This window comes from Rhinoderma darwinii, chromosome 4 (genome assembly GCF_050947455.1).
Source record: "Rhinoderma darwinii isolate aRhiDar2 chromosome 4, aRhiDar2.hap1, whole genome shotgun sequence".
Taxonomy (NCBI): Eukaryota; Metazoa; Chordata; class Amphibia; order Anura; family Rhinodermatidae; genus Rhinoderma; species Rhinoderma darwinii.
The window spans coordinates 152,202,133-152,228,808 of record NC_134690.1 but is presented as its reverse complement, the minus strand read 5'-3'; the positions used below and the strand labels follow the sequence as shown (position 1 = coordinate 152,228,808).

General features: G+C 42.0%; 1 protein-coding gene across 27 annotated transcripts in view; it reads left to right on the top strand.

Moving 5' to 3' along the window:
• Positions 1-26,676, top strand: part of DLG1 (discs large MAGUK scaffold protein 1) — a 247,776-nt gene that overhangs the window by 88,275 nt on the left and 132,825 nt on the right. The window lies entirely within an intron of this gene.

Sequence of the window (26,676 nt, the reverse complement as noted above, 5' to 3'; positions counted from 1 at the left end):
GTAAAATAGCATTTTGGGTTAAATGACATTTGGATTATGAGCATGAAATATTCATGTCTGGGCGTATGATTTTTGCTTTGCCTGTTGTAGATGCACCTGTTTGTGCTGCATTGGGTGTAGTATCAATTTAAGATCTCATAAATGGACAATACTCTGACTTACCCTGCAGCATGAGATGTACATTAATGGCTTTCAATGCTTCTCTTGGTTTGTGTCCAAAAAAAAGTGATCATCCTGATTTATTGTGAATGGTGAAATTGAAATATTATGAGAAGGCTTACAACTTAATACAATGACATTACATTAATTCATGGAAATGTTGATCAAAAACTTTTTGTTTCAAAAAGCTACATTTAGGTAATGGAACTATGTGTAATATGTGTGTACACGTCACTTCGCCTCCTATCTCTGCTCTGTGTAGTGCTCCGCATGATTCGCAGCAAGGAACGGGAACTGATGTCAGAGAATCGATCACACTAAGGTGGAGCCAGCCGGGAGCTTCATATTTAACTTTTTTAACTTTCCATGCCAAACCTTTTAGAGCATGCGAACACAAAAAGAACAATAATTTTTGAGGCGCTCCTTTATGCAAATACTTTATTCTGTTTTGTTTCAGCACCCTTTACACATTTATAGTACCCCAAAATGCAAAAAAATCAGTGCTGGGGTGTGATTCTTGTGGTTTTTTATTTTTTTAAATCAAAAATACTAAATTGGACAGTCTTTGCAATATCTGTTTATACAGAGTATAAATGTAAGATGCTTTTGTTAGTTGTACATTTTGCAGTAAAATTAACTTGTCATGAATTTTTAATATCTCACCCAAACATTCAGATAAACAGTTTAAAAGTGAAAGTAATACTCCATTGTAATAGGACCATCCGTTTTCACTGAATGAAAGGCTTCGGAATACATTGTAGCTTTGTACCAGTCTAAGTTACATTTATTTATTGATGGGAAGTAATGAGAGGGTTTTTATATTCTGGTTGAACACAATCAGATCGAGTAGGTTGAACAGTCTACTACATATTTAAAGGATTCCTCCACCTTCTATCTATTTTAAGTGGTGGAATATCCATGCATATCATACTGTTCATTATTCGCTAGTTTTCATAATTCATGTCTTAAAGGCTATGTACACCTTTTGAAATCGTTATTTTTTTTTATAAATAAAAATGTCTGTTTGCAACTTTTTTAAATACTTTTTTTTATTAAAAATAATTTTCACTTTTTTTTAGTTATAGCTGCTTTTGTATCCTGTATACAGAGCAACTGTATCGTGCGCTGAGACCTGAATCCGGTTCAGTGTTAGCGGGTCCTGCATGTCTCTGACATGCAGGATCTACCTTTCAATCACATCGGAGTTAATAACTTCGATGTAGTCGGTAACTGCTCAATCCTGCATGTTGGGGACACTCTGGTCATCAACAATAATTTGGGCTATGGTGGTTTTAAACCATTCTCCCTTATCTGAAAGGAGCGTGCAGAAATCCATGTGCTTGCTGCAGAAACTGCTGCCTCTTTCAGATGATTGGAACTGATTTTCAGTCTGACATTTCTGTAACAAAATCTGCCACGTGTGAATCCACCATTATAGTCTGATCAACTAACATATTTTTTTTTCGCAGCATGGGCATTAGATTTTCTAAATCTTCTCCACTTTGCTGCTGTAAATGCTGCAGACTTTCTGCACAGAATAACTTTGCGGAAATTCCGCAGCGTTTGGGAATCTGGCATAACAACCCAGGAGAAGGCCTATATGTAGACCTGCTTTACAAGCATGATGTTCTGGTCTGGAACAGCAGTTCTACATTCTTAACTGGAAATCCTAAATGCAATATATCTCTGATCGAACACTCCTATTTTGCAGAAGCGATGTGGTAGATGTCGATCTTAAAGCGGCTCTGTCACCACATAAGTGCCCTATCTCCTACATAAGGAGATCGGCGCTATAATGTAGGTGGCAGTAATGCTTTTTATTTTAAAAAAACGATCTATTTTTACCACTTTATTAGCGATTTTAGATTTATGCTAATGAGTTGCTTAATGCCCAAGTGGGCATTGTACAGGGGAGTGTATAACGCTGACCAATCAGCCTCATGCACTCCTCTCCATTCATTTACTCAGCGCATAGGGATCCTGCTAGATCCTTATGTGCTGTCTTATACAAACACATTAACAATACTGAAGTGTTTAGACCGTGAATAGACATTCCACGGGATGTCTATTCACAATCTCTGCACTTCGTTAATGTGTCTGTGGTAGTTACAGCAGAGGAAGCGTGATCTCGCTGTAAATGACAGGTTACAACGAGATCACGCTTCCTCTGCTGTAAATACCATAGAAACCGTAACGAAGTGCAGAGATTGTGAGTAGACATCCCGTGGAATGTCTATTCACTGTCTAAACACTTCAGAATTGTTAATGTGTTTGTATAAGACAGCACATAAGGATCTAGCAGGATTCATCGGCCTGCACGCAGTTTGCCACGTTTTTTTTCTGAGTTTTTGCAGCCTTTTTCACACACGGCCATTGAGCACCGCGGGCAAAAAAACCGCAGCGAAATACTAATTCTCTGCCTCACATTGATGTCAATGGGAGGTCAGAAACGTAAACGCCCAAAGATGGGGCATGTCGCCGCTTCTTCCCGCGAGACGGTTTTTCCGCTCGTGGGAAAAAACCTCCTCCGCCCCCAATTGAAATCAATGGGAGGCTTTTTTGACGCGGTTTCTGTGTCAAACGTGTCAAACTCTGTGTGAACTGGCCCTAAATTTTAGAATAGCTCTTTTGAAAGGAGATTAAAAGAGACTTTCAACTTATTTTCTCTCCGCTACAAGATGGACTATTATGAGTCAACCGTGTATGCAGTTTTTTTCAGAGGCATCAAAATCGGGGCTCTAACCCTTTCAGGACACAGCCTGTTTTGGTCTCAAATATGATGTCACTTTGTGGTGATGCCTATGGAATGCTTTTACCTATCCAAACAATTCTGAGATTGTTTTCTCGTGACATATTGTACTTTGTTAGTGAAACAATTTGGTCGATAAATTCAGTATTTATTTGTGAAAAACACCAAAATTTTGAGAACATTTGCAAAAGTTAGGGCTTTTCTAAATTTAAATATATCTTCTTGTAAAACCGTCCCTATTTTGTGTAGTATTACGATTTCACATATCCCATATGTCTACTTTTATGGTGGCATCGTTTTTTTTGAACATCCTTTTTCTGGGATGTTACAAGGCTTAGTGCTTTAGAAGTTTCTCACATATTCAAGAAAATTTCAAAAGGCTATGTTTTCAGGGACCAGTTCAGTTGTGAAGTGGCTTTGACGGGCCCATACAATACAAACCCCCATAAATCACCCTATTTTAAAAACTGCACCCCTCAAAGTATTCAAAATTGCATTAAGAAAGTTTCTTAACCCTTTAGGCATTTAACAAGAATTGAAGCAACGTAAGGGTGAGGATAAGTGCAGAAATTCGTGTTTAATTTTTTTTCCCCGTAACACAGGTTTTACCAGAGAAACGCAACTCCCATATTTATTGCCCAGATTCTGCCGTTATTCGAAATATCCCACGTGTGGCCCTAGTGTGCTAATGGACTGAAACACAGGCCTCAGAAGCAAAGGAGCACCTAGAGGATTTTGGAGCCTTCTTTTTATTAGAATATATTTTAGGCAACATGTCCGGCTTTAAGAAGTTTTGTGGGACCATAACAGTGGAAACACACCCATAAAAAGACCATTTGGCAAACTACACTCCTCAAGGAATTTATCAAGGTGTATAGTGGGCATTTTGACCCCACAGTTTTGTTTTTGTTTTTTGCTGAATTTAGTGGAATGAAGCCGTGGAAATGAAAATCGAATTATTTTTTCCCCCCAATAAAACGTAGACCTTTTTACATTTTTACAAGGCATAAAGGACAAAAATGTTGCATTTGTAAAGCCCCTGTGGGACCAAAACAGTGGAAAACCACCAAAAATGACTCCATTTGGGAAACTATACCCTTCAAGGATTTTATCGAGTGGTATAGTAAGCATTTTAATCCCATAGGTTTTTTGCTCACTTAAGTGGAATTAGGCTGTGAAAATTAAAATCTACGTTTTTTTTTCTAATCAAACGTCATTTTAGCTCAGATTTTTCCATTTTCACAATAAATAAAGGAGAAAAAGCACCCCAAAATTTGTAAAGCAACCACTTCTGAGCACAGCAATATATGTGGCAATAAACTGCTGTTTGGACCCACGGCCTGGCTTAGAAGGGAAAGAGAACCATTTGGCTTTTGGAGCTCAAATTTAGCTGCAATGGTTTGCAGCGCCATGTCACATTTGCAAAGCCCCTGTTGGACCAAATCAGTGGAAACCCCCCAGAAGTGACCACATTTGGGAAACTACACCCCTGAAGGAATTTATCGAGGGGTATAGTGGACGTTTTAAAGTTTTACAAGCAATAAAGAAAAAAGCACCCCAACATTTGAAAAGCAATTTCTCCCGATTACAGCCATATGCCATAAGTTGACATAAACTGCTGTTTGGACGCACTTTAGGCCTCAAAAGGGAAGGAGCACCATTTGGAGCTCAAATTTAGCTGGAATGGTTTTCTGGTGCCATGTCACATTTCAGAAGCCCCTGCGGGGCCAAAACACTAGGGGCCCCCCAAAGTGACACCCCTTTTGGGGAACTACACACACTACAGATCCCACAGGTCTAGTGCAGAATTTATTGGAATTAAGCTGTAAAAATTAACATCAAGTTTAATTTTTTAATTTTCACAAGGGATGAAGGTGAAAAAGCTGCCCAACGTTTGTACAGCAATATCACATGTGGTCATAAACTGCTGTTTGGACACAGTAGGGCTCTATAGGGAAGGAGCGCAATAGGGAAGGAGCGCAATTTGGTTTTTGGAGTGGAGATTTTACAAAATTTTGTTTTCTGACACCATGTTTCATTCAATAAAAAGCCCCAAAATCCACTAGGTGCTCCTTTGCTCCTGAGGCCTGTGTTTCAGTCCAGTAGCCCACTAGGGCCACATGTGGGATATTTCTAAAAACTGCAGAATCCGGGCAATAAATGTTGAGTTGCGTTTCTCTGTTAAAACCTTGTGTTACAGAAAAGATGGATTCAAATTGAATTTCACCTCTACTTTGCTTTAATTCCTGTGAAAAGCCTAAAGGGTTAAGAAACTTTCTAAATGCTGTTTTTAATACTTTGAGGAGTTCAGTTTTTAAAATGGGGTGTTCTATGGGGTTTCCCAAAATATAGGCCCCTCAAAGCTACTTCTGAACTGGAACCGATAAAAAAAAAAAGCCTTTTGAAATATTATTGAAAATGTGAGAAATTGCTGCTAAAGTTATAAGCCTTGTAATGTCCTAGAAAAATAAAATGATCAAAAAATTATTCAAACATCAAGTAGACATGTGGGAAATGTGAACTAGTAACTATTTTTTGTGGTATTACTGTCTGTCTTAGGGGCCGTTCACATATCTCCGGCGTCCGCACAGTTTACCGTGTTGAAGAAAAGCCGCAGGCAAACTGATGCTAGAACGGATCCCATAGTTTTCTATGGGATCTGTTCTGGCACGGAGGACATCAGTTGTGGCGCCGTACGACCCCCGTGCCTCCCTGGGAGCCGGATCTAAAAACTTTACCTGCAGTGTTTTTGGTTCCGGCTCCCAGGGAGGTCCGGCGCCGTATCCGATCTATTTTAATGGTGGCGAATGAATGCCGGATGCTACCGCATCCACCTTCTGGCAGCACCCGGCGGGAAGGTGGATGTGAGCTAGGAGCTGAATCCCGGGGCATAGCATTGCCGGGGATTCTGCTCCAGACGGAGACCCTGAGGACTACCCTCCCACCCAGGGCCGGCCTTAGGGGTGTGCGACCTGTGCCATTGCACAATGCGCATCACCTCAGCAGGTGGAAGGGGTGTTGTGCTGCCTCCCTTCCACTGCTTGTTTCAGAAGGGCCCAGCAACTCCACTTGCCTTTCCGTCCGGCCGCTTTTACACTCAGTGGCGCCACTGTAGCAGCCATAGCGACTGCTAGCTGCGACACCGGGCATGAGGATGCCCGTCGGGACTGGACCCATTATGGCTGGTGGTGCCGCTGCGGCTGCTACAGCGGTAGCGATGTCACGATCACAGAGCAGGGAGGTATCTCCCTGCTCTGCGATCTAGTAGCGCCACTGTAGCTCCCTGAAAGAGCGGAATCCCCGTGTGGCCGGGGGTTCCGCTCCTGGAGGGCTCCCGCTTGATGTCCCTGTCCATATATGGACATTGACATCACGGGAAACTCCTGAAGCGGAATCCCTGTACACAGCGTTGCTGACTCTCTGACCGGGGATTCCATTCCAAGATAAGCCAGTGACGTTACTGTCCATAAATGGACGCAAACGACAGGGGCTTCTCCTGGAGTGGAATCCCCGGTTACAGCGTCGGCAACGTTGTGTACGGGGATTCCGCTTCAAGAGTTGCCCCTGATGTCACTATCCATATATGGACAGAGACATGAAGGGGGAGGGGGTGCTATCTACATGTGGGCTGTGTGGCACTACCTTCAAGGGGACTGTGTGGCACTACCTTCAAGGGGGCTGTGTGGCGCTACCTACAAGGGGGTTGTGGGCTGTGTGGCGCTACCTACAAGGGGGCTGTGGGCTGTGTGGCGCTACCGACAAGTGGGCTGTGTGGCGCTACCGACAAGTGGGCTGTGTGGCGCTACCTACAGGGGCATGTGTGGCACTATATACCGGGGGGATATGGCACTATCTAAAGAGGGCACTGCGGTATTATCTATAGGGGGTGTGTGGCAGTATATACATGGGGGGGTGGCACTATTAACAAAGGGCACTGCAGTGTTTACAGGGGGTGTGGCACTATCTACAGAGGGAACCGTGGCATTATCTACAGGGGGTGTGGCACTATACAGAGGGCACTGTGGCATTAACTACAAGGGGTGTGTGGCACTATATACAGGGGTACATTTTCAGAGCCTAGACTACCATTTTGTGGACCATTGTGGTAAAAACTGATGACCACTAACGACAACTGATGGTTTTGTAGTAAAAATTGTGAAAAAGCCTGATGGCAACTGATACATTTTTGCATCAGTTGTAATCCCTGAGAGACGAAAAATAACTGATGCTGATGCAGCTGACCTATGTGAACGCACCCTTACAAGCAGATACTGTACGTTCAAAGTTAGAAAAATGCACGTTTTTGCATTACTCCAAAATTTGGGTGTTTTTTTTTTTTTTTTTTACAAATAAGCAATGAATTTTACCCCTGACAGAGTACAATTTGTCACGAGAAAACTATCTTAGAATCACTTGGCTAGGTGAAAGCATTTCAAAGTTATTACCACATAAAGTGACACGTCAGGTTTTAAATATTGGGCTCTGCCATTTAGTCCAAAAGTGGCTGCGACGGGAAGGTGGTTAAAAACCGTTCAGAGGATTCTGAAACCAAAGATTCATGTTCTCATAATTTTTACTAGAATAGCGTATTTTTTACAGTATGTATAAATACTAGGGGAAAAAAACAATATTCCCCAACATGTCTTTAAAAAAAAAAAAGTAAATAAAAATGTGTTCTTTGGCCACATTGTGTGAATGAAATGTTACATTTTACTTCTGTGTAGAAAACGGCAAAAGGTGTAAGGCCAAATTGCAGTATTTCTTGCAACCGGGCTATAAAGGAAATCCACATACCACTCTACCTTTCTGCTCCCAGCCATGAAGAGTTTCTTTCCCCAAAAGTCGCATTTTTCTTCCCCTGTAGCCACAGCAGTGCCCCCCCCCCCCATGCCTTGTAATGATAACACTACCTTCCATCTCCTCCCTGTAGTCGCTGCAGTGTCCCTTCCCCCACATACTTGCCCCCCACATGCTCCTGCGATGCACTCTGTTGTCACGTTGCTACATATGAGTGGCCTGTTGCTGGCAACTGTATTCAGCTTTGTGTTCATGGGCATCTGTGGTTTTTCTCTTCAGTGCGACAGACTTCTTATGCTGCTGGACAAGAGAATGTTGTGTGCATCGTTTTCTTGTGGTGAAACAAGACATTATTTATACATAAATGGAAACCCCGAATGCCTGTGGAATTGGCCCTAACAGACATCCATGCAGGAGGAAGACACCATGCTGTTCATTTTTATTTTTACCTGGCAGAAGTGGTGTTTTGTGCAACTACCTACTGTTGAGAGAGACGGGTACGGTCCATTATTACCCAGATTCATGATGGATAAATAGACCGAAAAAGAGATTCAAGAGACTTATCTTGATCATATTTTTATGTTTTCATATCTCTCTATTGCCTGGGGGTTAAACAGGCTTGTGAAGTGCTTTTGTGCCTATAGCTTATTCAGTTTGCAGCCTGCCACCGAGCTTTCACTGTCAAGATAAATGTAATTCCGCTATATGTTAAAATATTAACGTATGCAAGCCTTAAGTTGTGTGTCCCTTGAAGTCTACATTGCACAGCACTGTGCAATTACTTGAGTTTCTGCTAATGCTATAACCTTGTCATGGAAGCAAGTCTCCATAGACTGCTCCTCATGTTGCCATGGTGTCACCATGGATAAAAATTATCTGAGTTGGTAGATGCTCTCCGAGACGGCTTGTCAGTCTATTAGATATGCAGTTGCAGAGGTTTTTTTTTTTTTTTTTTAAATTCTCTTGATGGAAAAGTATGTCCGAGAGTCTGTATAACCTACTGCAAAGTAAAATTTCTGCGTACAGTCCCATAATTTTTTTTTTTTTGGTGTTAATGCTTGCCTATGTTTCAGTATTTGTCAGTTAAATGCATTCAGGGTTAATATAAAAAAAATATTGTTGGACCCAGCACACTAAACAACGTTTAGTGCCTATTTTTAATTAGTTTGTTGCTGTGTGGCATTGGGCTTTGTAGAACTAAAGCCATGAGTTTTAAATGGAAATGGTGGGGTGTCCATAGGATTGGGATTGATCTTTGTGTGTCAAAACATATTGCGGTTAGTTTCTATGTATAAAAACTTGAGGAAAGGAGGGGAAGGAGGAAACCTCCAGCTCACCAACTCTGTGTTCAGGTCTCGCCCGGATCTCCGTGACGGCACACGGCAAGCAACATGGAAGAAAGAAAGGTAGGATCCAGCGAAGTATAATGGCAAAAGGAAAACTCGGTTTCCACTTTATTGAGAATAGGAGTTAAAATGACAAACACTTGAAAAATAATTCAATACAAGGTGGTCTAGATGATGGCAGAATGAGAGGAATATAACTAGCCATGAAGAACACCACAGATCGTGTTCGAAACGCGTAGGCTCTCTCATTCTGCCATCTAGACCACCTTGTATTGCATTCTTTTTCAAGTGTTCGTCATTTTAACTCCTATTCTCAATAAAGTGGAAACAGAGTTTTCCTTTTACCATTATACTTCGCTGGATCCTATCGTTCTTCCTAGTTTCTATGTACCTGGTCCCAGGATGTACTTGGTGCCCGAAAAAGGAAAATTAGAATCTCCACCGGGGACGTTCATGAATTAGAATGAATATGTTCAATGGGCATAGCTGTAGAATATATTGGAGCCATATAAATAATGGATAATATTGATCACTACAGACAAAGGTGCTAAAATTGTATAAAATGAGGGTGATGGCACGTGAGTCCGAGGTTGCTCCTAGAAAATTGTCACTGTATAGCATACGAAATGGTTTAAATGGGGGGGGGGTGTCACTCTGTACGTCACGTTCCAGGTGCCATGTGGTATATTTAAAATGGTCTTTGACTTTATTCTGGATGTGGGCTGGCAGATTGACTATAAAAATCTCCCATATCGAGGACATTTTTTTTTTAGCCCAAGTTCTTTTTGAATGGTTTCCTCGACCAATTTAAAAAAGCTTTTCTTTCATATGGTGGTCTTCGTCTGTGTTTCATATAATGGAGAAGGACAGTCTGTATGAAATGGCTTTCACAAGTGCACATTACTATTCTATTTTGCACACCTATTCCGTGAAGTAGTTTATTTCTTTGTAGATTTGTATTGCCTTTGTAGTCGGCCACACAGACTTTTTGCAGCGGGATTTTTCAATTTTAACTTTTGAGCTGTAGCTGTAGTCCAGAGGAATACATTGGGGAAGATTTATTAAAACTGGTGCAGAGGAAAAGTGGAGTAGTTGACCACGGCAATTAATCAAGTCAAGTCGTATTCCTTTGCATCAGTTTTGATAAACCTCCCCCACTGAGTTGCATGCAAGTCAGTTCACTTTTGTGAACAGCAGCTGTCGCTCGATTTTTCTCTCCAGAGGTTTAGTTTGCTAGGATTGGTCTCCAATCTTATCCCCCCTATAAATATAGTAGATAACTACTGCTCTATATTTGAAAATCTATTCTCCTAAATTAGAAACCTCCCCAAGGTACCATCTATAACTCATTGGGTTAACTTAAAAAAGGCAAAGAAGGTAGCAATTACTTTTTAAAAAAAGAGCACAAAGACTTGTCTTGCATTTGCCCAAAAACTTTTAGATGACCACCCCCCCCCCAAGGCTTTTGGGAAATTTTGTGGACTCATGAGTCAAAGGTCGAACGTTTTGGAAGACATGGGTCTCCTTACATCTGGTGTAAAGCTAACATTGCATTCCACTATGAGAACATCATACTAAGTCAAACGTGGTGGTAGTGTGATGGTCTGCGGCTGCTTTACTTCTGCAGGATCTGGATGACTTGTCATGATTGATTGGAACTATGAATTCTGTTTTCAATCCTGAAGGAGAATGTCCGCCATCAGGTTGTGACCTAAAGCTCAAGCGCAGTTGGGTTATGCAGCAGGACAGTGACCCAAAGCACACAAGCAAGTCCACCTCTGGGTCGCTAAAAATAAACAAAATTTAAGGTTTTGGAGTGTGCGGACTTGAATCCCATTGAGATGCGAGGCCAGACGAGCCTTTATATTCCTTTTGGTCAGCAGTGGTTTGCGCCCTGCAACTCTCCGGTGGTTGCCATTTTTTGACTAGTGTCTTTCTTATTGTGGAGTTTAGTACATTGACCTTAAAGAGGCTCTGTCACCACATTATAAGTGCCCTATCTCCTACATAATGTGATAGGCACTGTAATGTAGGTGACAGCAGTGTTTTTTATTTTATTTTGAAAAACGATCTATTTTCACCAAGTTATGGCCTATTTTAGCTTTATTCTAATGACTTTCTTAATGCCCAACTGGGCGTGTTTTTACTTTCGACCAAGTGTGCGTTGTAAAGAGAAGGGTATGACACTGACCAATTAGCGTCATACACTCCTCTCCATTAATTTATTCAGCACATGTGCTGTCACTTACTTACACATTAACATTACTGTAGTGTCTGGAGAGTTAATAGACATCACTTCCAGCCAGGACGCGATGTCTATTAAACACTCCCGACACTTCGGTAACGTTTGTGTGGGGCTTACTCGAGATCACGCTTGCTGTCATTAAGTCCCACACAAACGTTACTGAAGTGTCGGGAGTGTTTAATAGACATCGCGTCCTGGCTGGAAGCGATGTCTATTAACTCTCCAGACACTTCAGTAATGTTAATGTGTAAGTAAGTGACAGCACATCATGATCTAGGAAGATCACTATGTGCTGAGTACATGAATGGAGAGATGTGTATGACGCTGATTGGTCACTGATTAGTCAGCGTCATACATTTCTCTTTACAACGCCCACTTGGTCAAAAGTAAAAAACGCCCAGTTGGGCAATAAGAAAGTCATTAGCATAAATCTAAAATGGGTCATAACTTGGTGTAAATAGATCGTTTTTCTAAATAAAAAACACTGCTGTTACCTACATTATAGCGCCGATCACATTATGTAGGAGATAGGGAACTTAGAATTTGGTGACAGAGCCTCTTTAACTGAGGGAAGTGAAGCCTGCTGTTCTTTAGACGTCCATGTGAGTTCTTTTGTGACCATGTGGATGAGTCGTCGCTGCGCTCTTAGTGAAATTATGGTAGCTCGACCCCTCCTGGGAAGGATCACCACTGTTCCAACTTTTCTCTATTGCGGATAATGGCTCTCACTGTGGTTTGCTGGAGTCCTAGAGCCTAACAATGGTTTTGTAACCCTGGTAGATTTCAATGACGTCGGCATTTGTATTTTAATATCTTTAGAACGTGATGTGCTCCTTTTTTGAGAACTTCTAGCCTACATCACATTGCCGGACTGCTTCTATTTCAGGGATGTTTAGATTAAACAGGTCTGGCAGTGATCGTGTCTGGGTGCAGCTAGTGAAATTAAACCCAATTGTGAAGTGAATGTAGTTAACTGGCTGATTTTAGTTTCTACGGGGGCAGTTACTTTTTAACGTAGGGCTGAACAAAATTTTTTTTTAATGAATGAAATTATCATTTTAAAAACAGCACTTTGTGTTTTTAATTGGATTTTCTTTGTCTAATATATTAAAAGTAGTTTTATCTGAGACGTTTGTATAACAAATATGCAAAAATAGAAGTCCTACATGTATGTGCCCAGCCAAACAGTCAGTGCTATGTGCACTATATATGTAGTTCGGGACTCGCCCTTCAGTGGTATGTCTCACCGAACTGCTCTCCACAGCAACAAAATGCCCAGCTCCGCATGTTAGAAGTAATACCCCAAGTTTAGTATATGAAATTAGTCAGTCAGGCTGCAGGCCTTCAGCAGTGGGCAGTAGAAGTGAGGAGGGTTGATAGCTCACTAATTACAGTGGACCGCAAAACTGGTACAGGCCCCACAACTGTAGGACCTCCACTCTGGGTCGATCGCAGCAGAGTGTTGATGCCCCTGAAAATTACTCCCCAAGGAGTGCAGCTGTAGAGCTGTGTAATCAATCGAGCCACCGATCATCAGAGCCTGTAAGGATAGACTGAGGCAAATAGTAAAGGATTGTTCTCCAATCCAGGCCTGCTACAGGGTAGGGTTGGGTCACAGCGAGCCCTATGTTCAGGATTATGTCTGGAGGTCCGATGCTGTATCTTGGTGCTAGGTATTCCCACCATCTATGGAGAAGGAGGCAGCCGGGTTGGCGTAGCAGGGGTGCGACACACCTCCCGGCAGGTAATGGCACCTGGGTCACGAGGAGGAACAATCAGCGGCTTACCAAGATGGCAGGCACTTACAATTGGTGTTGGTAGACTGCAGGGTAGTTCCGATTTCAGTTTGAGTTATTGCTAGAATACGAATGGTTGAGTATAGGCTGGGTTCCACGGGAGCTCCTCTCAAATCCTTTCACCATGTTGGCTGATGGCCATTCCCTTTTGACAATTTAATCAAAATGCACGCTAAGAACCTCACATGTACAGTAAATATAGCAGTAATGAAAATATTACATTTTTACATATCTTGGTTCCTGCAGTTGTTTGTCACTTATGTTAGGCTATGTTCACACGGGGTATTTTGCCGAGTTTTTTGAAGCGGAAACCGCGTCGCAAGACTCGGCAAAAACGGCCCGAGAACGCCTCCCATTGATTTCAATGGGAGGCGTCAGCGTCTTTTTCCCGCGAGCAGTAAAACTGCCTCGCGGGAAAAAGAAGCGACATGCCCTATCTTCGGGCGCTTCCGCCTCTGACCTCCCATTGACTTCAATGGGAGGCAGGAGAAAGCGTATTTCTCGCTGTTTTATGCCCGCGGCGCTCAATGGCCGCGGGCGAAAAACGGCGCGATAATTGCTGCGAAAATCGGCGTGCAGGGAGAGGAATATCTGCCTCAAAGTTCCAAACGTAATTTTGAGGCAGATATTCCTCCCCCAAAATACTCCGTGTGAACATAGCCTAAAATTATAATAAATGTATTATCTTTTTAGACTATATGCTGACAACAAGTGATATCCAGGATTATCCTTGGATGCGGTGTATAGTGGCATTGCTTTACAATATAATACATTGGCACTGTTAATTAAATCCTCTCTATCTACCTATGTTAACCAGGTTTAACTTTATAGAGGTTGTGTTGATCACTTCCAGACCAGCTACTTGGCATCACAAACTGGCTCACTGATTTATCTGTCTGGCTTGCAATTCTGTCTGTAACTGTTCTTAAAGGCCAGTGTTTTAAAACACCCAATGCTTATCAGCCTGATCTGGCTTCCTATTGTAGAGCGCATATGTGCCTGAGATTTTAAAGCCAACTCCTACCATATGTCACTGATTCTCTGCCCTGTGAACACTGTTCAATCTTATAATGGGGCATAGGCAGTGTGGTTTATATGTAAACTCCGCATAAGTTACACTCTACCTCTCTATGCACACCCGTTTTTTTTTGTTTGTTTTTTAATAGAACAGCGTGATTGGTGCAACTTTCAAATTACTTTTTATTAAAAATATTTGAACTTTTAGATACAGCTGCTTTGTATCCTGTATACAGAGCAGCTGTATCTTGCGCGAAAACCAGAATCCGTCTGACTGGTTCAGTGACAGCAGCTACGCAGGATCAACCTGTTATTAATCACATCTAAGTTATAAAGACAGTGACCATTATATATGGACAGTTAGTTATATATGAACAGTGACGTCAGGGGATCCTCCTGGACCAGATTCCCCGGCCGACGCTCTGGCTGAGGATTCCTCTGTTGGAGGAGCCCCTGAAGTCACTGTCCATATATTGACCGTGACTTCAGGGGCTCCTCCAGCAGAGGAATCCCTGGCCCGAACGTGGGCCAGGGAATCAGGTCCAGGAGGATCCCCTGACGTCACTGTCCATACATGGACAGAGACGTCGGGCTCCTCCAGCAGAGTAATCCCCGGCCAGAGCGTCGGTAACGCTCTGGCTAGGGATTTCACTCCTAGAGGGTGCTACAATGGAGCGATCTATAAGGGGGGTGTGGCACTATCTACATGTGGGTGTGTGAGGCATTATTGACAGAGGGCACTGTGGCACTATCTAAAAAGGGGCTGCCCAATCTTGACATTGTTGTCTGCCAAACGCTGCCAACTGGGCAGTCCGACTGCATTTAGCGACACTTAAACTGGAAAACTGGATTGTTAAAATAAGCATGGAGTAAACTCGCAAATTTCTGGTAAAATTAAACCTAGCGCTATTAATAAGGTATACATGTATTGTTATAGTAATGTATTATGATGGGAATATAGTATTGCAGTAATGGTGTATTGTTTTATAGTAATGTAGTAGTATTATTATGATCGTAATGTAGTAGTGTGTTATAGTAATGTAGTAGTAGTATTATTATTATAGTAATGTAGTATTATAGTAGTTCAAATAACTAATTGATTAACAATAATTTTGTATTGTATCAAATTTGAAAGTAATGCGGCCCGTCAACTTCCCATATTTTCTGTGCGGCCCATTTACCCGGCCGAGTTTGAGCAGCAATTTAACATTTTATTACACAAATAGCATGTTGGATTTTATCGTATTCAAAATGCACTTTCTTACTCGTTTGATTATATACTACTATATATTACTATTTGTGTCACTATCTTTCAACGCTATTATACAATCTCTTAAGGGGGTTTTATACTGGGCAATTATCGGGCAAGCTATCGTTCGTAGGCTGATTGCATGTAAACAGGGCAGCGATCGGCAGATGAACGAGCAAACACTCGTTCATTGGCTAATTGCATCGTTTTAAAAAAGTTAAATATTATCGTTGTCAGAAGCTCTCCATGTGGGAGCTTCTCCCGGCATATACGCTAAACCTAGGCCAGAAGCGTGATGTGAACAAGACCTAAGAACCTTCTGTTTATGTTTCCGGCTTTTTTTTTTGGCTTCGCTACTATAGATTAGGGATGCACGATGCATCGAAACTTTGATACTGTTTCGATACTGTGCATCCCCAAACGGTTCGATACCGTTATTTCATGTATTTCGATACTATGCTGTGCGGCGGCACAGCTAAGTATAGTAACACATGAACGTATGAGAGCAGGGCTGCGGCTATGTGATAGTCATTGCCCCGCTCCTGACATGTGCGCGCGGTCAGCATGTGGTGATGCGGCCAGCGCGGCACTAATGAGCGGCGGCACGGAAGATGGAACATGGCGCGCACTACAAAACACCCCCCACGTTCTGTCCTCCGTGCCAGCCGCAGTCCCGCTCTATAACGGCAGAGATCAGAGAAACCTCTCATCTCTGCCGCTATTCTCCTGAATGCTGCGATCAAAGCTGACTGCAGCATTCAAGAGGAAGTGAGAAGGGGGATGCCCCTTGGATCGAATCACAGGAATCCCTGTGACGTGATTGAGGGACATATCATATATGGTCAGACAGCCCAGGGTCCATTGAAGGACCCAAGAGCTGTCTTACCATATTTCCTGTTAGGGCATACTTAGGTATGTCCTAACAACTGCCTGTGTACTATCCTTACAGAGGCTAATGTACTGGCATATATCTGATGTATGCCAGTACATTAAAGTTTAAAAATAAAGTAAAAACCTAAAGTGATATTAGATTTAAAAAAATACACACACACATTTTTTACAATAAACATTAAAATAAGTCTCACATAAAATATACACATATTGTGCATTGGTGTGGCCGTAATAATCTTCACAACAGGTTTTTTGCATCAATTATGATGTGTACGCTGTAAAAAATAAAAAATACAAATTGGTTTCTTTCACTTATTGTGGGGCACAAGGTGTGATGAATTTAACCTCCATGTGCCTCACATTAATAGTAATTAACCCCATCATGTACCTTACACATTAACCCATTATGACTGAGAAACAGGATGGGGTTAATTACTATTGTGAGGCACATTCAAAATTCATCACACCAGGCGCCTCACATCAGAAAATGGAAGAACTTTTTATTTTATTTTTTATTATTGTTTGCAAAGTCTCGTTTTGGTATCGATATCGCAATACTACACGAAGTATCGGTATCGAAGTCCAAATTCTGGTATCGTGACATCCCTACTATAGATTACTATAAAAATCGAATGTGTGGATCATGTGTTTTTTTTTCCCCTTTGCTTGTTGGTATATCTTTATAAATGACAGCATATTCTAATGACCAATTTATTTTTAACCCCTTAAGGACCAGGCCTGATAAGACCGTAGTGAACGCAACATTTTTCAGTTTTTTGCCCCTCTGCCTTTCAGCAGCCATAACTTTTATTTTTTCTTCCTGTTTTTTTTACTTTTTATGTGGCTATATGAGGCCTTGTTTCATGCGGGGGACAATTTTTTTATATTTTTATGCGGGGGGGGGGGGGAAGAAAGCAAATTCCTGTTGAGTTATTTATTTTTGGGGCGTGAATATAGGAAAAAGCTTCTTGGCATTGGTTATATATTTTTTTGGTTTATTTTCTATCCTGTTCACGCTTCATGCTAAATAACCTGTTTAATTATTCAGGTTCTTGCGGTCATGTAGATATACAATGTTTTAGTTTTTCTGTAATGTATGGGCAATAAAATATATTTTATGCAAAATGATGATTTTTTTTTTTGATTTTTTTTTTAATCCCATGAAGTTGATAACTTTTTTATTTTTTTATTTACAAGTTAATTTTTTACTTTTAATGTATTAGCATACTCATGTATACTAATACATTTTACTGTATCACTCTGATACAGGCTTCTGTTAGGGCAGCACCTAGTGTGCCTTAACAGCAGGCAAACCCAACAGACCGCTCCGGGTCCTTTCAAGGACCCCAGGGCTGGCTGCAGAGGGATCCCCCAGTCTGCGATCACGTTACCGGGTTTCCAGTGACGCGATTGAAAAGGAGAGTCCCTATCGATCATGCCGCAGTCCGTAAAAGGGTTATACTGCTGAGGTCTCCGTTTTTTCCCGATCCCAGCTTTGTTCAGAAGGCTGCTCTAAGTTCAGGATCTGTAAGTTACAGCTCCTGGTTAGATGATGAACACTCATCAGCCTCTTGTACAGTGGCACCAAGAGATGTAGCTGTAGGCTCAGGCACGCACTGCCTGACGTAGAAAGACAGTGGGCAGTCTGGAAGGGGTTAGTAACCTGACCTGTCTTAATGCTGTATTGCAGGTAGCATTTGCAATACAGACCGACAGACTGAATGCAAAATTTGTACTTTTCTGATAGTAGCCACAAAAGTAATATTGTTTCTGTAGGCGATACCCACATTTATGAAGTTCAAAATTTGTAAAATTGTAATGAAGGGGGTAGGGAAACAGACAAGTGAGCCCTAATCTACCCGCCACTCAGTCCCTGCCTACTTGCAACGACCCGCCCTAGGCGACGGGGTACAACTGGGCAACCGTCCCTACGCTCAGTAAGTGCACGACAGACAAACAGACAAGGGTACACAAAGCTAAGGGAAATGGGGCAGTTGCCCATGGCAACACCGTGAGCAACAAGAGTGGTGAACGAGCCGAGTCAAACCAGGAGTGTACGAGGTACCAAACGCAGAGCAGGAGAGTAGTGAACAAGCCGAGTCAAACCAGAAGTGTACGAGGTACCAAACGCAGAGCAGGAGAGTAGTCCGTAAGCCAGGGTCAGTATGAAGCAGGGTCAAATAGTTCAGAAGCTGCAGCAGGGCCAGGAAACCACACGAGAAGAATCACAAGCAAGGAGGAACAGGAAAGGCAGGTATAAATAGACAGAGGGCGGGAGCTAGCTCTGTCTGGCCAGGCTGTGATAGGCTCTCGCACTCCTAAGCCTGCCATCCTGAGTGGTGGAAGATGGAGTCAGTCTCACAGACATAGAAGCAGGTGCAGACTGATTACCTATGAGCGTTGACACAGAAGCTGTGCCTGGCAGATCCTTTACAAAAATGTTTTTTTCTTTTGTCGAATTGTCTTTTCTCTCCGTTCGTTTTTTAATTTCATACCCATTTGAGCTTACACAAGAAACATTTGATGACGTGTTAGAAATATGTTCCCCACATTCACTAAGATGTGACATTTAATGTAAAGCGGTTAAACCTCTGGGACCTGCACCTATCCCTAGAACGAGTACAGTGAACCCCGTCCTACCTTCTGTCACTGGACTGAGGTTGCTCAGTTTTCCAAAAACAGTTGAATGTGGCTTGCTACTCTATTTCCATAGCTCCCAAATTTCGGAAAAAATGCAGCTAGCTGTTCTACGCTGTTTCTGTAACTTCCATTCATTTCTATGGGAGTCCTGAAAACTGCGTAGCAGAATGCGCTCAGCTGTTTCTGAAAAAGCTGGTCACCTTGTAACTCTATGGCCGGAGCCCAGAGATAGCAGGAGAATGTGACACTGGCCATTCTAGAGATAGATGCTGCTCCCAGAGGTGTGACCCGCATCTGTCGGACATTTATGGCACATCCTGTGGATATGCCATAAATGGCCAAAATAAAAATACCCATTTACTGGCATGCGGCATCAGTGTTTAAAGCCAGAAGTCGTGTGATTCCTCATGTACACACACGACAGATTAGTTTTGAAAAATCATCTTAACCCTTTAACGTCATCCAACGTACTAGTACGTTGTTTTCGTTAGGTACTTAACGCAACACAACATACTGGTACATTGTTTTGATGATGCGGGCTCAGAAGCTGAGCCCGCACCATCGTCAGTGGGTGTGAGCTGTATATTAAAACTGACTCCTTGCTACATGGCCAGGACTGGAGCCAGCATCTGATCCGGCCGATTAACCCCTTAGATGCAAGCGCTACATCTATGGTGTTTACTATCGGAAGCCCGCAGTGCAATCGCAGGGTTCAGATGACTGCTCCCGCAGACCGGCGGCCTAACAATGGCCTCCTGTCTACCAAGTACGGAATTCTGCTAGCTCCCGCCCGGAGGCGGGGCGTAAAAGGCTTTCAGCCGCGAAAGGAAGATGGCGAAGGCTCAGAAGCTGAGCCTGCGACCTCAGCCGTGGGTGTCAGCTGTATGTTACATCTGACACCGTGCTGTAACGGCAGGGAACGGATCTAGCTAAGATCCTTGCCATTAACTACATAGATGCCGCGATCACAGCATCTTAGTGGTTTGTAGGAAACTGCATCAACATGATGTGATGGTGAGGTTGCCAATCGCTGCTATGGCAACCGGCGGCCTAACAATAGTCTGCCATGAACGATAGCCTATTAGGCCCGGCACAGAGACGGGACCTAATAGGCTTGCTGTCAGTGAATGACTGACCGCTCCAATGCATTGCACTACGTGGTTAGTGCAATGTATTTGAGTAAAGATCAGAGGTGCAGGGCTTAAAGTCCCCTAGCGGGACAAATAAAAAAAAAGTTGCATAAAAGTGTAAAAATAAGTTTCATGTTAATAAAAGACTTATAGGAAAAAAGCAGTGTTTGTTTTTATTAGAAGAAAAAAAAGTACACGTATTTGATATCGCCGCGTCCTTCACGACCCAAACTATAAAATTATAATGTTACCAATGAAAGCAACAGATTGTCCCGCAACAAATAAGACCTCACACAGCTCCGGTGGAGAAAAAATAAAGTTCTGCCTCTCAAAATGTGCAGATCTTTCCAAAAGCTGATAAGATCGGGCACCATTTATCCGTGCGACATCGGCCACACATCTATGCATTATTATTTATTTACCGCATTATTATACCCTCTTGTTGTGACCTGATGTACTCTGCACAGCTTACATATGCCCCCACATTATAAACTGTAATACCAGCAAAATCCACGCAGAACTGCCAAGCTAATTTTGCGCTCCGAAAGCCAAATGGCGCTCCCTCCGTTCTGAACCCTACAGCGTTCCTAAACAGCAGTTTATGTCCGCATATGACATCGCCATACCCGACTGTAGTTTCCAAAATAGGGGTCACTATTTGGGGGTTTGTTTTACTATTTTACCTCAGAGCCCTGCAATTGTGGGCCAACGCTGTGAAAATCGCCAAAATAGACTTCAAATGTGCATGGTGCTCTTCAATTCTGAGCCCTGTCATATGTCCAGGCAAACGATAACTGCCTTGTGGGGTGTAGTTTCTAAAATGGGGACACCTTTTGGGGGCTTTCACTGTACTCTGGTACCTCAGGGTTTTGCACCATATGACCCCCAAAAACCAATCCAGCAAAATCTGCATGCCAAATAGCGCTTCTCCCTTTGTGGTCCCTGACATGTGTCCAAACTGCAGTTTATAACTACATATGGGGGTATTCCCATAATCGGGAGAAATTGCTTTTTCTCCTTTTGTTCATTGTAAAAATTGAAAATTTCCAAGTTTTGTCAGAAAATAAAATTTTAATTTCACAGCATAATTCCACTAAATACAGCAAAAAGCCTGTGTGGTTCAAATGCTCTATAGACCTCGATAAATTCCTTCAGGGGTGTAGTTTCCCAAATGAGATCACTTTTGGGGGTTTTCCACTGTTTTGGTCCCTCAGGGACTTTGTAAATGCGTCATGGCACACAAAAACCATTCCAGCAAAACTTGAGCTCCGAAAGCCAAATGGTGCTGCTTCCCTTCTGAGCTCTGCCGTGTGTCCAAACTGTTTATTACCACATGAGGGGTATTGCCGTGCTCAGAAGAGTTCACGTTACAAATTTTGGGGTGCTTTTTTTTTCTCATCTATTGTGAAAATGGAAAATCTGAGCTAAAACTACATTATATTAGAAAAAATGTAGATTTTCATTTTCACAGCCTAATTCCACTAAACTCAGCAAAAACTGGTGGGGTTAAAATGCTCACTATACCCCTCGATAAATTCCTTCAGTGGTGCGTTTTCCCAAATGGGGTCACTTTGTTTTCACTGATTTGGTCCAGCAGGGGCTTTGGAAATGTGGCATGGCACCCAAAAATCATTCCAGCAAAACTTGAGCTTCAAAAGCCAAATGGTGCTCCTTCCCTTCTGAGCTCTGACGTGGGTCCAAACAGCAGTTTATTACCACATATGGGGTATTGCCGTAATCTGGAGAAATTTATTTTCAAATGCTGGGGTGGTGCTTCTCCTTTATAGATTTATACATTTTATTGGGAAAAATGTAGATTTTCACTTTTACATCCTAATTCCACTAAATACAAAAAAACAAAAACCTGTGGGTTTAAAATGCTCACCACACCCCTTGATAAATTCCTTGAGGGATGTACAGGGTGGGCCATTTATATGGATACACCGAAATAAAATGGGAATGGTTGGTGATATTAACTTCCTGTTTGTGACAGTATATGGGAGGGGGGAAACTTTTCAAGCTGGGTGTTGACCATGGCGGCCATTTTGAAGTCAGCCATTTTGGATCCAACTTTAGTTTTTTCAATGGGAAGAGGGTCATGTGACACCTCAAACTTATCGAGAATTTCACAAGAAAAACAATGGTGTGCTTGGTTTTAACGTTACTTTATTCTTTCATGAGTTATTTACAAGTTTCTGAACACTTATAAAATGTGTTCAAAGTGCTGCCCATTGTGTTGTATTGTCAATGCAACCCTCTTCTCCCACTCTTCACACACTGATAGCAACACCGCAGAAGAAATGCTACCACAGGCTTCCAGTATCTGTAGTTTCAGTTGCTGCACATCTCGTATCTTCACAGCATAGACAATTGCCTTCAGATGACCCCAAAGATAAAAGTCTAAGGCTATGTTCACACAGAGTATTTTGCAGGAGGAATATCTGCCTCAAAATTCAGTTTGGAAGTTTGAGGCAGATTTTCCTCTCCCTGCACGCCGATTTTCGCTGAGTTTTTCGTGGCGTTTTTCGCCCGCGGCCATTGAGCGCCGCGGGCATAAAACACCGCAAAATACACTTTCTCTGCCTCCCATTGAAGTCAATGGGAGGTCAGAGGCGGAAGCGCCCGAAGATAGGACATATCGCTTTTTCCCGCGAGGCAGTCTTACTGCTCGCGGGAAAAAGACGCCAACGCCTCCCATTGAAATCAATGGGAGGCATTTTCGGGCCGTTTTTGCCGAGTCTTGCGACGCGGTTTCCGCGTCAAAAAACTCAGCAAAATACTCCGTGTGAACATAGCCTAAGGGGGTCAGATCGGGAGGCATTTCTTCTGCGGTGTTACTATCAGTGTGTGAAGAGTGGGAGAAGAGGGTTGCATTGACAATCCAACACAATGGGCAGCACTTTGAACACATTTTATAAGTGGTCAGAAACTTGTAAATAACTCATGAAAGAATAAAGTAACGTTAAAACCAAGCACACCATTGTTTTTCTTGTGAAATTCTCGATAAGTTTGATGTCACATGACCCTCTTCCCATTGAAAAAACTAAAGTTGGATACAAAATGGCTGACTTCAAAATGTCCGCCATGGTCAACACCCAGCTTGAAAAGTTTCCCCCCTCCCATATACTAATGTGCCACAAACAGGAAGTTAATATCACCAACCATTCCCATTTTATTTAGGTGTATCCATATAAATGGCCCACCCTGTAGTTTGCCGAATGGTGGTTTGTTTGTTGTTTTTTTTTGTGGGGGGGGGAGGGGTTTCCACTGTTTTGGCAGCACAAGCCCCTTTCAAATCTGACGTGGTGCTTAAAATATATTCTAATAAAATGGAGGCACCAAAATCCACAAGGTGCTCCTTTTCTTCTCAGGCCTGTCCTACAATCCATTAGCACACTAGGGCCACATGTGGGATATTTAAAAAAAAAAAAACTGCAGAATTTGGGCAATAAATATTGAGTTGCGTTTCTCTGGTAAAACCTATGTTAGCGAAGAAAATTAATGAAAACAGATTTTCTGCAAAAAAAATTAAATTTGTAAGTTTCACCTCCACTTTGCTTTAATTCCTGTTAAGCACCAAAAGGGTTAGGCTGGGTTCACACGAGCACATTAACGTCCGTAATGGACGGACGTATTTCGGCCGGAAGTCCCGGACCGAACTCAGTGCAGGGAGCCGGGCTCCTACCATCGTAGTTATGTACGACGCTAGGAGTCCCTGCCTCTCCGTGGAACTACTGTCCCGTACTGATAACATGATTACAGTACGGGACAGTTGTCCTGCAGAGAGGCAGGGACTCCTAGCATCGTACATAACTATGATGCTAGGAGCCCGGCTCCCTGCACGGTTCGGTCCGGGACTTCCGGCCAAAATACATCCGTCCATTACGGACGTTAATGTGCTCGTGTGAACCCAGCCTTAAAGTGTAGCTAAATGTTCTACAAACTTCTGACATGTCATAGTGACATGTCAGAAGTTTGTATTGGTGGGGGTCCGAGCACGGAGACCTCCACCAATCGCTAGAACGAAGCAGCTGAAGCATTCGTGTGAGCGCTCAGCTGCTTTGTGTCTGTTCGGCTTTTTCCGGAAATAAATGTATCCGTGTACGGACTCAGCAGAAAGTCTATGCTCCAATACATCGGCTTTCCGGAAAACGCCGAACAGAAACGAAGCAGCTGAGCGCTCACACGAACGCTTCAGCTGCTTAGTTCTAGGGATTGGTGGGGGTCTCCATTCTCGGACCCCCACCAATACAAACTTCTGATATGTCACTATGACATGTCCGAAGTTTGTCGAACGTTTAGCTACACTTTAAGGAACTTTCTAAATGCTGTATTGAATACATTGTGTAGTGTTTAAAAATTGGGTAAATTATAGGGGGTTTCTAATGTATAAGGCCCTCCAAGCCACTTCAAAACTAAACTGATCTCTGAAAAAAATCGCCTTTTGAAACTTTCTTGAAAATATTAGAAATTGCTGCTTAAGTAACGTGCTAGAAAACTAAAAAGTTTCAAAAAAACAATGCAAACATATAGTGTGGTATTTTACGATCTGTTTTACAAGTAGATACATTTAAATTTATGAAAAATTACCATAATTTTGAGAATTTTCTAAACCCTGATTGGATCTACCAAATTATGCCTCTAACTTAAAGTACAATGTGTCAAGAGAGAACAATCTCAGAATCGCTTTAAACAATAAAAGCATTACAAAGTTATCAGTGTCACTTCCGATTTGAAAATAATGGCCTGTTCCATTAGGCGAATGTCCTTAAGGGGTTAAAAAATTAGGTACACTTTGAATAATACATACAAATCTGCACGGCGTAAACAAGGCCTTAGAGATTCATCTCGAATTGCAATGGGTGAAATCTGAAAACAAATTCCCATGTGTTACATGCCAATTCTGCGGCAATCACATCTGTCCATGGCCTTACTCACCTCATAGGCTTGTAAAAATAACAGTTTCTGCATTTTCTGTTCTGTTGTCCTATACCAGTCTTCATCTACAACGCTGCAGCAATGCACTGATGTCATTTCTTGTTTGATAAGGGTAACCACTCTAAAAGAATAACAAGCTAATGGCGCGTGTATACGGCAGACCCGGGACGGACTCAGTCTACACAGAGATATTCTCTTCTAGAAGCAATGCTTCGTGATGAAGCTGCTGCTCTCTCCATTAGTTACTGGGGTTTGTGGGAATAGATGAGCCACTGCTCATGAATGGAGGGAGACCTACTTATCGGACGCATCCTACAGATACAGCGTATAACAAATATCTACAGTCGGAATACCTATTTAAGAAAAGTGTGGGCATCTTTAAACTAAAGTGTATTTGCTCAGATCTGCCAGTATGCTGTACTTTTTGTTTTTAAGGAAAGCTGTATAATTTCTTTCTTTTAGTACTTGATCTGTTTCTGATGTTTTTATTTATTTTACAGAAGTAAATATTACTCGAAATGGAGGAAATTTAATCCGACATTATCAATCAGAATAAAAGTTCTAACAGTCTTTAATGCTTTTATAATGTCTGTTTTCTGTATGTCGTTTTTTGACTTGTGTGATCTGACCTTTGTATAACATCTGTGCTGACAATTGATTATTCATGCCTAGGAACAGGGTTGTCCTTTTTCATTCCGCTGGTGAAGCTTAATTAACAAACTGGTTGGTGAGCTGCAGGAAAAAATAGCTTTTGCTGTGTCTGCTTCCCTACTAGCTCAGTCCACATATGGCACCATTTTAGATGTAAGATTCCTTAGTCTCAACCCCAAAATATTTTCATAGTATTTGATCAAAGCCATCAGAGGGGGTTTCGATAAGCTTATCATGGCCAGTCTTTCTCGAAATGCAATAGAAATTCACCAAAAACTGCATCATCCCTCAGTCCAGCACCTACAACAGACCTTGTGCATGCAAAGATCGTACAGTTCTTCAACTTTACCTTCGTCCTCTAAAAGCAAAGGCAAATTTACTAATCTCCGAGACAGTGTGAGAAAAAGCCCAACTAGAAGCACTGCTAAAGTTAAAGCAACGAGTGGCTGGTGGTCTGATGGGTCTTGGTCAAATTATTCCTTTATCAAGGTATAGTTGTGTGTGTGTGTTATTATATAGTATGTGGCTCCCACTGAAGCCTTTATGACAACAATATAACAAACCATTACTGTATCTTTTTTTTTTCTTCATTTTATTGAGTAGCAATTGTCCTTTCTTAATAATGTTTCAGAAAATCTAAGCTTGGTTGTAATGAAGATAAATAATTTGCAATTATTTTTAGTTGTATTTTACATAGCAGGAGAGTTAACATATATCTAAAGGCTATTAGTTTTGAGTGTTCTTTTTTGTTTTTTTTGTTTTTTTAATTAGTTTTAGCTGTTACGTTATTGGTACATAATGTGTGACATGACATGGTTGTGTTTACCATTTATTATACATGGTAAACTTCACTTGACCAGAGATTATTTTTAACATATCTATTTTTTTTTTTATAACGCTGTATTCACACTAAATAGTTTGGGTGTCGGCCGATAAAAACGTCCCTTTAGGTCAGTTTTTTGCCGCCGTTTTGCATCGTTCCGTTTTTATTCCGGTCCGTGTTTCCGTTTTTAGCGGCCGATTGTGACCCGTTTTGCATCAGTTTTTCACTGTCTGTTTTAAAAATGG